Source organism: Hetaerina americana, unplaced genomic scaffold, assembly GCF_022747635.1.
Source record: "Hetaerina americana unplaced genomic scaffold, ioHetAmer1.1.p SCAF_7, whole genome shotgun sequence".
Classification (NCBI taxonomy): Eukaryota; Metazoa; Arthropoda; class Insecta; order Odonata; family Calopterygidae; genus Hetaerina; species Hetaerina americana.
In genome coordinates, this window is record NW_027287316.1 from 76,504,841 (window position 1) to 76,516,770 (window position 11,930).

Sequence of the window (11,930 nt, forward strand, 5' to 3'; positions counted from 1 at the left end):
CCAAACAATAAATGGTTTCAATCTCTCGGTCAATCTTGAAAACTGGTCCTAGTACTAAACATATGAACTGCCTGGAAAAATTAGAAGTGAGTGAACGACCAATCAGAAGCCACCCGATCCAAGTCGTAGAATGTTTATACACTGTGGGGTTGTGATCCTGAACTCCATATCCTGAGGATGATGTCAGAGTCCGATAGGTCGAAACGTCGACATCTGATTACTTGGCCTTGTGGGAATACCGGCGAATGTTTCTTCGTAAATCATTACTCCAGAAAAGTACCAAATCATTTATCGTCAGCGTCAATGTTTTTTCGTGTAAAACTGGCTAATATGGATGCTACTATGAGACGGAATTTAGTTCGGTGATTTAGTTTATGTCATCGATATTTATGTTACTGTGTAGAGGATGTTTTCGAATTAGGTAACTGGTGAACTCTATGGACCAAAGAAACGATACACGGCATGACCAATACTGATCATATGCGATCACTGTGCCATTATTTGTGGATATCGTATGAAAAAGCTACCGCTTTCCCATAGCAATATGCCTTTAAAAAATCCACTCCGTTTCTGCCATAGGGTTCACATTCTTGCGTGTTGTAGGATGGCTTTCGTGCTGCATCCTGGGGTGCAGTTTTTTGTTGTTTTGCGGTATATGTGTTTGCATGAGTGTTGGATGAAGGGATTTTTGCATGAGTGTATGCGCTGCTGTGGGTGTAATTTTCCACGTTGTTGTTTTGCATGTGGTATTGTTCCTTTTTACGGTTGGTGACCTGACACCCCCCGCCACGTGCCCTTGCGGCGGCTTGTGGGGTATTATGTAGATGTAGATGTAGGGTGGGGAGAGCATTGCAATTGTGTTCGGAAAGTCTTCGTTTGACACGTAAGCGGTAAATGTTCAATAGATGGCTCTTTAAGTTGTCATGCCGAAGTAGGTCATGAAATCCGTCGAAAACTATCACAAAATGTTTTCTTCCATTCGTTATTAAGGTGCGTTTGGGAAAAATAAATGTAAAATGAAGGTTAAAATTAAATTGAAAATGAAGGTTAAAATTAAATTGAAAATAAAAATAGAATTAATTCACTCCAAAGGTTGATAATTAATTTTAATAAACTAGCTTCAGGATATGACGAAAATAATAGCGTAGATTTCGATTTGAGTCTTTGATAGACGATTAAAACTGAATGGAATTTGTTTCAAGTCAATTCTGGCAACTATGTCCAGATTTATTTGCTCTTTGAAGCATTTGGTGCACCATAGTAAGTGATTTTCTCATTTATCTCTGTATGCATTGAATTACACGGTAACCTCCATTGAGGAAGATGTTGTCGAAGTTTCTCAGTTTCCTGGACCGAATTACTCTCCTTCCCGAAATATTAACGTAAACTACACACGTCAGTTATAGAATACTTACCTTCCAGATAATCCAGCCAGCAAATTTACCATCTAAGAACATATCCAACTTGTTCTCAGACCTAATCTCAGCTCGTAACTTGGCGCTGAATGGGAATGTTCCGTACTGAGCCGAAGGGTCAGGATTATACGTAAGAAATCGATAGATTGACTTGTTTAAAAATTACTTCTTAATGGCAGTGAATTCTTCTCGGGATTTCATCCGGGTAATCTCCTCCATCTCCATCGCTGCCGACGTTTCGATGAAATCCTTTGCCATCGTCATCAGGGCCGATGACGTCGGCAGCGATGGAGATGGAGGAGATTACCCGGATGAAATCCCGAGAAGAATTCACTGCCATCATCCGCCGGGAGAAATTGAAGTCCTACATATTACTTCTTAATCTTATTTCATCCGTAAACGTTGGTATTTAAAGAGCTTACCAACAATGGGGTGATAACATTGAGTCTAATTGGCTGTCATTCGAAGTAGGTGATACTAACCCATCGTTCAAGAAGTCTCGGGTATCTTTCAATAAATCCCGGGACTAACTAAGAAAACAATATCTGTTTGGTAAAATTAATCTTTATTCATTAACATAATCACCTTCAAGAGCGATATACAATCATTACAACGCTGTTTTAACTTTTCAATACCATGCTTGTACAACAATTTGTCCTTGTCCTCTCAAAATAAGCTTCAGTTGTAGCAGTGGCTTCCTCATTCGAGCCAAACCTTTCTCCTTAGGGGCATCTTTTCGAGATCACAGCAAACAGCCAGTGGTCTCGCAGGGAGCTGGATCTGGAGAGTATGGTGGGTGGGTGGGGGGAAGCAGATTGAAGCCCAACTCGTTCAATTTTTCCATTGTCTTCATTGACTTGTGGCACTGTGGTGCATTATTGTCTTGATGAAAGCTGATTTTTTTCTTCTTCATGTGCGGTCGTTTTTTTTGCGATTTTGTCCTTCAAAAGCTCCAATAACTGAATTTAATAGTCGATATTGATAGATTTTCCCTTTTCAAGATAGCTGATGTAAATTATACCTTGCGCATCTCAAAATAATAACCCGTTCAATAAGTCCCTGGACTTATCGAATGATGGGTTATAACCAGCCATCAACATATCACATTACTCAGGGCAGACTCTCTGGAACGTGAAATATGATATTAAACATTTGCAAGTCATGAACGCAAATTTAATGAATAAGTGGAAATCTAGTACGAACAAAACGACATTTTCTAAAATGAGTGAAAATACTGTGGAATTACAGATGAATTGTTTTTGATGATGAAATAAACTATTCTATGAACAAAATAGAAATTTCAGTGACCTTCCGTAAAAAAAAGCAATCTTTCATTGATATCATTTGAGTGGGCGTGTATTCATTATAGAAAACTAAATTAAAGATGGAATTGAATTGATATGTCTTGCGAAAAGATTTCCGTAAGGGTTTGGTTTTTTTGGCAGTCTATCATCCATTTCTTATCTCAGTTCCCCGCACGTGCTTAACCTGGCGGTTTCCAAACTGTAACTTAAAGCGACTCCCCTGGTTCATCTTCAAAAATATAGGAAAAAAAATATACGTAAAATATACCGGTAATTGAAAAGGATAAAATATAATTATTTTGAAAATTAATTTTATACATTATTAAATTCGTAGAACTACAACAGTCCGAAGGGTTGTCTAGTGCCTGAAAGAGCAAGTTATTTTCTGTCTGCCCTTTTAGTCGATAAATTGAGGCTGAAGTTTTTACTATCAAAAGAAATAACTGTCTTCTTCTGCATTCGCGGCATAGGCATATTATCTGGTCTCAATTTTACTCTTTTTTCTCCAGTTTCACATGTAATCGTAGAAAATGAATGGGATAGGGGAAAACAGGAGTGTTATCCGAGGGAGGGGGGAGGAAGGGAGAATTCTAAAAAGGCAAATAAAGTGGATGGATAAAATATATCAAATGTTATTTTATGTTGAAGGACGCGGTATAAGGAAGAAAATCGAATTTGCGGAGTAGAGGAATGAAAAGAGTTAGCTCGAATAATGCAGATTGAATGCAGGCAGAAGTTACGAAGGAATACAATTAGGAAATTCTCTCGATATTTAAAAATAATAGTCTTTAGGAACTGTTCAAAACCTACGCATAAAAAGTATATATATATACTTTTATTTTATAATATATATATATATATATATATATATATATATATATATATATATATATATTTGAGATATATGTGTGGAGTCTGAACTGAAGAAAACCTAAGAGAAGGCAGAAAGCTTAAATTTCCTGAAGTGTGTCCTTTTATGTGTTATGTATTTTATTTTGTGTTCTACCTGTATTGTGCCGTCCAAATGTTGTAATGTTCTCTTGAGTGTATGTACAGAAAGATAGCCCAGGCGAACAAAAATACAGAGAAGCACACACGTATGAAACTCGTATGTATTCCGAATTTTCGTCGGCAAGACCACCTTACTCACGGGAGAGAAGGTAGTCAAGGAAGAGGCAGTTCCTTCTCTCCTCGTGCTTCTCTATGTTTTTGTTCGCTAGTATTAGCATGGTGTACATTATTATTCATCCGTGAGATTTTCATTCAATTTACATGTGTACTTATATATATATATATATATATATATATATATATATATATATAGTATATACTGTATATATGTGCGTATGTGTGTGTTAAATTAGGATATATATTTGCAACTGGTATCGATATAAAAATAGATAAATATGAGGCACGGCTTAATATACGTGCATGCATTAATGAGACGCCACTATTACATTTATTTTAGTCATGCATGAAATTATTTCCAGGAAAATGTATTGAACTATTCGACGGCAGCCTTCCAGACTAGTTTGAGTCATTTGGGACTGCCTAATTCTCTAAATTACGGAAAGTAATTAAAATCGTATAGTTATATCTGTGGAGTAAAAGTATATCATTATTATTATTACTCGTATTTACAATATGCAGACGTCTACGGATTGCATCTTAAGGTCTTCCAGGGTTTCTTCCTCGTTGGTTAATATTGTCAGACGATATTTTCCCCCGTCTGGTTCTTCAAACCCGTCAGGTAAATTTGATTAACGGACTGAAGATCGTATGCGACCTTTAGTTTCCAGTGGGACTACAGACACAAATTTAAATAAAATTTCACCAGCTTATTACAATATGATTGTCGTAACTGTTTGGTTTTATTATGACTAATGTGATTGAAAAAACTTGCTACCGGTGATCGTTGATCATTTTTTGATCTCCTGAAGCTGGCTAGAAAGTCTCTGAATCCAACGCGAAACGATACCATCATCTTCACGTGTACAATGTTTGACCTATATTTTTCGATTCTCTAGTGTTATGTCCCTTTATCCAGTTTATTTTTGTTTTTTGACCCTCAGGTGTGCTCCTGAATGTATCTATGGCGCCCAAGAGCATCTTTTTCGCACGTGCTGGTCCGCGTGAATGCATGGCGGCTCGTTTAATTTCGATTTGCAAAAATCCTCCCCTGCTTCGACACCTACGTGTACACTCTTTCACGATCGTCTGGCTAGGTTTGGAATATCGTTAAGCGTCCATGGCCGTGAGACTCACTCGGGATCGGGTCGTCTGACTATCGAGAGCTAGAAGGCTAATGCACGGCAGAAGCCTTGGGTGATTCCCCTTTGCCTTAACCTCCCCTCTCCTTCACCGAATTTCCCCAACCCACTCCCCTTCAATTATCCAAACGCGTGCTTGTTTGGCGAGAGGCGGTCCCGTAGTTCCCGCGACATCCAAGATAACGAATCGATTGGCGGGAGGGAAGGAGGGAGAGAGAATCGTGAGAGGGATTTTGAACTCGAATTTGGGAGTTAAAGGGATAGAAGCGGAATGATGCTCTCGCGGAGCAAACGAAGGGGTTTAGGGGGTGCAAAAGGGGGTCATGGTATGGGGTGGGGGAGGTGGGAGTAAGGGTTTTCGGTACAGATCGAGACGCGGAATGCTCACGCTAAGGGCAACAGAGACGGAGATGAGTTGGTTTGGGAGTCGACAACGATTCGGTCATGCGAGAACTAGGCGGTGTTAATTGGATGATGCCGGGCGTGAGGGTGATTTATCCAACGCGGAGATTCTCTATTTGACGAGAGAGAGAGAGAGAGAAGTGGAGGATGAGCAGAGAAAGAAAGAGCTCTATGCTTTCCGCAATTTACGAAAATCGTCAGAAACGATGAGTTCGCCCGAATGTTTTTTTTTCAAGTGCTGGGAAACATTTCGCAAAGTAGTAAAATCGCTTTCCATCCCGATTCAGTTGCGAGGGAAATTAAAATCAGATGGTTGGGCAGGTAATTCAATACAAATGCCCCCCACCCACACAACCCAATCCTTTGGGGGATATTTTAATCATTGAAAAAGTTGACAGTTGTTAGTAGTATTACCTGCCCAACACTACCAATCAATAACGCTTCTATCCAACATTGCGCGAAATTCTTTGCGTCAGGATTCATTTCGAAGTTTCGAAGAATGATCAATAAATGATACTAAGTAGTCTTGCCGAAGCAGCGTATGAAATCTATCCAAAACTATCTAAAAAAGTTTTCTTCCATTTGTTATTGAGGTCCATTTGTGGAAAATAAATGGAAAATGAAGGTGAAATTTAAATTGAAAATGAAAATAAATATAGAATTAATTTAATCCAAAAGTCGATAATTCATTTAAATAAACTAGCTTCAGGATATGACGAAAATAAAAGCGTAGATTTAGATTTGAGTTTTTAATGGACGATTGAAACCAAGTGGAATTTGTTTCAAGTCATTTCTGGCAACTATGTTCAGATTTATTTGCTCTTTGAAGCTTTTGGTGCACCATAGGAAGTGTTTTTCTCAATTATCTATGAATGAATTGAATTACACGGTAACCTCCATTGAGGAAGATGCTGTCGAAGTTTCTCAGTTTCCTGGACCAAATTACTCCCCTTCCCAAAATATTAACGCAAACTACACGCATCAGTTATAGATTACTTACCTTCCAGACAATAGAGCCAGAAAATTTACGATATCTGAGTACATGTCCAACTTTATATTTTTTCAGAATTCGTTGTGGTACTTATATTAATTCGATTTTATTTCGAATTTAAAAAAAATGATATGCAAATTCAATTTCGGGAAAAAGTTTTCATAACTTTTTTTTCCAAGCGAAATGGGCCACTAAAGGGATTTTAATAGTTCCGCCCCTAAAATTAGGGTGGTCACAAAGCCGAGAAATATGGGAAAAAGGTCTAGAATCGGTGAATTTCTTTAGATAATTGGAAAATTATCGGAGAAAAGGGTGAAATCAGAATGAAAAAGTCAGTAGTTCCACATGCAAATCAATAATGCGATATAGAAATCGGGAATTCTCTCTGGCAGGGCGAATTTCCTCTTAGCCGTGAGAGCCCTTCGTGCGTACTTCAGACCATCCAGCGTACATCCCTCGGCGATAACCAAATATCTTGTCCGAAATCTCATGTCCCTCAAATCCCTGCTAGGGTGTCTGGAGGGGGATGTTACGGCACCAGTCATAAATGCAAAAATATGAGTTAATTCATCCATTTTTTATTATTGGTAGTCTACCATTTCAGATAGATTTTAGGTGGACGCAAACGGATTTTCATTACGTTTCATAGCTTCTTCCAAAGAGACATAATTTGTCATCCGTATTATACTTCCTCTCAATTAGGCATAAATTCAACCTCCCTTCATGCCATCCAATATGCTTATTCTATTCCTACCGTTTCCTCGTTTGCCTAACCTTCGCTCCTCGTCACAGTCCTCAGCATTCAATCTTAATTAAAACGCTGTGCATACAGCTTTCTTGCCTCTACATGTTGAATCTCTCCCAGCGATCTTCTCTCTCCAACCTACTCCTTTGTTTGTTTTCCTTTCTGTCCCTTAAACCTTTCCCACCCGTCCCCACACCAGCATCTCAAAAGTCTCCAATATGTTCCTATCATCTAGTTTTAATGGCCATGTTTCCGCGCCGTAGCAAAACCACGCTCTTCATCAAAGTTTTATAAAATATTTTCCCAATATCCTTAGTCGACGTCCCTGAACTCAATTCTCTCCCCTTATGAAAGGTTCTTTTTTCCAATGTAAATTATCTTCTTATGTCCCTACTAATTTGACCATAAGATAGGTAAACTTTTCCATATGCTCTAGTGTTCGCTCTCCAATTTCAACTCTTCCTTCTTCAAAACCTCTTAACCTTGGATTTGCGTACTTTTATCTTCAACCCATACTTATCTCACTGATTTTCTAAGGCGCATAACATTAAAAGGAAACCTTGTATCACTGATTAACCAAAGCTTGTATTGTAAGATTTATTTGCTTATATAGACAAGCATGCATAAAAATAAACACATTCATATATTCATCATGCAGTATATTACTGTGTTATAAATTGTTACATTTTGCATTTTAAATGAAATATATTTAGGCGTTGTTTTCAAATTAGTTGTGATTGTGTATTGTGCTAGTTAAGCAGGAGCATTTTAAACAGCCAGTTAAGGAGTCTCGGTAGAGTGTGGAGTTTTGGAATCAACTTTTTAAAGTAACTATAATAAGCATAACAGTTTAAGCTAAAAAAAATTGTTAATTAAAATTTTCAAATAATTGTTAAGGTTACAATATAACCATAAGCTATAAACAACGTAATCAACCCGAAGGTCACTTCAGTAGGTGAGATAGAGATCACCCAGTACTAAGCCCTATACGGCATGTGAAAATTCACACATAAGGGTAGGGGGGCCAGTTCCTTTCCCTGTGCCGGTTATAGTTTCCCAGGAAGATCTGGTATCCGAAAAATCACATAGCTTGGGTGGAGCTGCAGGTGCCCAGAGTGCCTTGCCCGGGAATGGAACTTGCGCCCTTCGATAAGGAGTCCAACGCTCTACCCCTGGACTATCGCGACCCCATGATAAAAATGTTGACCACAAAAAATAAGCAGTCAATCCGAGGATTGGTTTGAAACATATTTCCAAATTATTCTGTTCTTTGCCGAAATATTGATTTCCTCATAGACCCTCGTGCCAGCATCTTCTGGCACCTGCTTCTCGTAGTACGTCCTCGGGCTTCCTCTGTAAAATAACCCCCCCCTTAATTCGTTCAATAGTGATTTTTAGTCATCTATCGTACCTATGTCGAATTCGACTTCCTCTTCTTCTTTTGGGTGCCCCCACAGGCTTCTTTTTGCATCTACTCCTCGAGATAGGTGTACTCCTTAATTTTTTTACTGTGTTTATCCAAGTTATTTTAATCTAATACATGGGATATAAGAATTTAGGAAGTAAGATATATTTATTCTTCTTGCATAGAACGCACAGAACTAATGCGCCATAAGAACGTATTGTTTATTGAAGCCTGCATAGCTCAGTCGGTAGAGCAGTAGGTTTTTAACCAAAGGGTCCAGAGTTCGACTCCCTGTTCGGGAGCGATGTAATATTTAATCTTATTGTATATAATAACAAATTTTTCATTGCCGATCTAATATTATTTTATCTGCTGAACCTTTTTTTACAATACCATAGAATCTTAAAATAAAAATTCGTAGAATAGCATATGTGTTATTTTTAGCTATTCGCATCATGGCTATGTTAGTAGGTAGTAGTGTAATTCCATTGTTATGAATCTTTGGAAATAATTAAAATATTCTTGGAACGAAATAATACCTTAAGTGTTTTACTTATCTTCATCGCCATCATCAACGCGAGTGTGTTTGTATGTGTGTGTGTGTGTCGCTGGCGCTTCTGATTGGTTGATTGTTGAAAGTGGCCATTTAACTAACGCTATCGTCGAAAAGGATCTCGTCGCTAGTGGAAGACTTTAAGCGAAGGACTATATTTTCCCAAAACCGCATTAGCCATCATCCTTTATCGAATGCACGTATCTTTTGGAGCTAAGCAGTTCCTTACGAGTGCGTAAGCACATGGTGGGAGAGTTTGAAAAATAGAAGAAAAAGGAGTAGGTTAAGCGCGATGTATAGAATTGTTAAAAAGGACGAAGCGTGGGAAGATTTATGGCAAGGGATAGAAAAGCCTAACTTTAAGGGAAAAAACGACCATTGCCACAAAATAAAAGTAAGGACTCAAAAAACAAATAAGAAAAAATACTCTTTTTTAAATAGAACTATAATTGATTAGAACCAGCTGCCTGGAGGTTTGTTTGAGCCCTTTCCATCCAATTTTAGAAGTTTTAAGTTGAAATGTAAAGCAGCCACTGGGTAATGAACTTCATTGTAGTTATTAAAATATTGTTTGCATCTGATGTGGACGGCATTTTGTATGTGATGTGGAAGTTTGTTTGTATGTGATGTGGAAGTGTCATTACGTAAAAATATTTTGTCTCTTATCTGTTTTTATGTGTTCGTATGTAATTTTCGTTGTAAGAATTATCTTTGACCTAACCTGACCTTAGCCACCAGGAAATTCGCCTAATTGCAACGTAATTGTGTAAATAAAATAAAACTTAGGATATTTCCCTGCAAAGTTCTGTAGAGGAAGTGTCCTTGAACGACAATTCAGTTACGTTAATGTAGGATAATGGGGTTGCATTTCACTCTATCCCCCCCCCCCCTCTTTCACACCCAGATCTTGCCTCGCACAACTGATGCCGGAAGTGTAATTTTTTCCACGGAGACGGTGACTTTGGTGCTTCCGAAATGCTAACGGTAATATTTTATTAAAAACAAAGACCGACGTTAGCGCGTTGGGCTAATGGGGTCGACTGAGTAATCACTTTACTTAGCGTTTTCCGCACCATTTAATCGTTTTTCTTTCACAAAATCTTCTTTCCGTTCATTCCGTTTTGATGAGAGAGGAAATAGTCGCCAGTGACTAACGATGGGGAGCTCAATTACGTGCAAGCTATTTCACAGCCTCGAGACTCAAAAGACTTCGCTTAAGATCGAGATAGATTGGTAAGGATAGTACAAAGGAGATATCTTTGATCTCATCACAAGATATATGTGTTCAATAAATGCACTTAACCTATTTCCTATGGATGGAGCTATGCGTTAAGGAGCCTACGCCCGTCATCAAAGAGATTTTACTATCGTTAATCTATTCAACGCTGTTAAGATCGACAGGCCGTGGGAATTGTAAGTATTGGGTGAAGATAACTCTGCGTCCGTTCCTACTAATGTAAGGAGAATAGTTAAATGAATTTCAAATGAAAATGTACACAAATTAATTCCTATTCAATTATCGATTGAGGTCGTCTCTTTATACAGAAGGTTCGGCAAACAAATGCTACTTTCTTCTTGGCTGCCGCCATTTCTCTGCCATTCTCTTAAATACTCTCCATGTTGCGGTCCCCTACTCAGACCAATCAGCATCTAGATTCTTTAACATCTTTTCTTATCTCTTACCTTAGTTACGTTCTCTAACTAGCTCGTCTTAACACATGTCTTATTCCACTCTTTTTTCTACTCTGTATTGCTCCTTAATATATTCCCTTTTACATTGTCTATTCAAATAACTTCTTCATGCCATATACCATATCATTCCAAATGTTATTTAACATCTGTCTCCACAATCACATGTCAATGAACTCAATCTCAATAACCTTAATAACTTATTTTTCTCAATTTTTAAAAAAAAATCCCCCGCAGTGTTCATTAATAATGAGTTGTAATTGCAGGATTTAGATGAATAGTGAACGGCCAGGATTAGTTATGCACGTAAGAACACAAAGAACTAATTCCACGTGAGAACTTCTAACCCTACAGAGCCCGGGTAGCTCAGTCGGTAGAGCATTAGGCTTTTAACCTAAGGGTCTAGGGTTCGAGTCCCTATTCGGGCGTGATTTTTTTTATGGAAAGGAAAGAATTTCGCATACAATATATAAATTTTACTTTCTATAAATTAACCAGGTGAGCACATAGTCCAAATAATCGGCTTATCTTACTGAATTGTCCGAAGCAAGTGAATCCTAGAATTAATGTGTAGACCAGAAGGATCGGTTCTAGGATAAGAAATATCTAGAAAGTGATTTCTCTTGTTATCTCATGAATTTTCCAAACCCCGTTGTGCTAATACATGTATGACTCAGCAAAGGTATTCACATCATACCTTTGGAGAAGGCTTAGATCTTTCTGTCATTGCCTCCGGTCCACCTTCATGTAAACACCACATTGAATGTCGTTTAATTTGAGAAATTAATCTAGTTGAACACTCATATATCCAGTTGGAACTTCATATTTAACGGCAAACAAAAAATACAAATCATTAAAGAGGTGAGCACATTAGAGACAGATTCAACTGAAAGAGTACCACAAGGAAGTATTATGGAGCCCTTCCTTTTCTTGATATGCATCAACGACTTATCTTTCCGCGTCTGCAGCAATCTCATATAATTTGCAGACGGCTCAGTGATTTACAGAGAAATAAGGCATATTGCATACTTCTCTCTCATAATTTAGATCATGTATTGGAGTGGTGTGAGGAATGATGGGTTTTGAATTAAATAAAAAAAGAAAACCTGAACTTAGAAATAAAAGGAAAGGAAGACGAGACATACTATATTGGGGG

The 11,930-nt window shown here is 38.0% G+C and overlaps 1 non-coding gene across 1 annotated transcript; it reads left to right on the forward strand.

The window, feature by feature from the left end:
* Positions 1 to 11,129: 11,129 nt before the first annotated feature.
* TRNAK-UUU (transfer RNA lysine (anticodon UUU)) lies at positions 11,130 to 11,202 on the forward strand. Its single transcript has one exon. It is a non-coding gene; the product is annotated as a tRNA-Lys (tRNA).
* Positions 11,203 to 11,930: the final 728 nt, after the last annotated feature.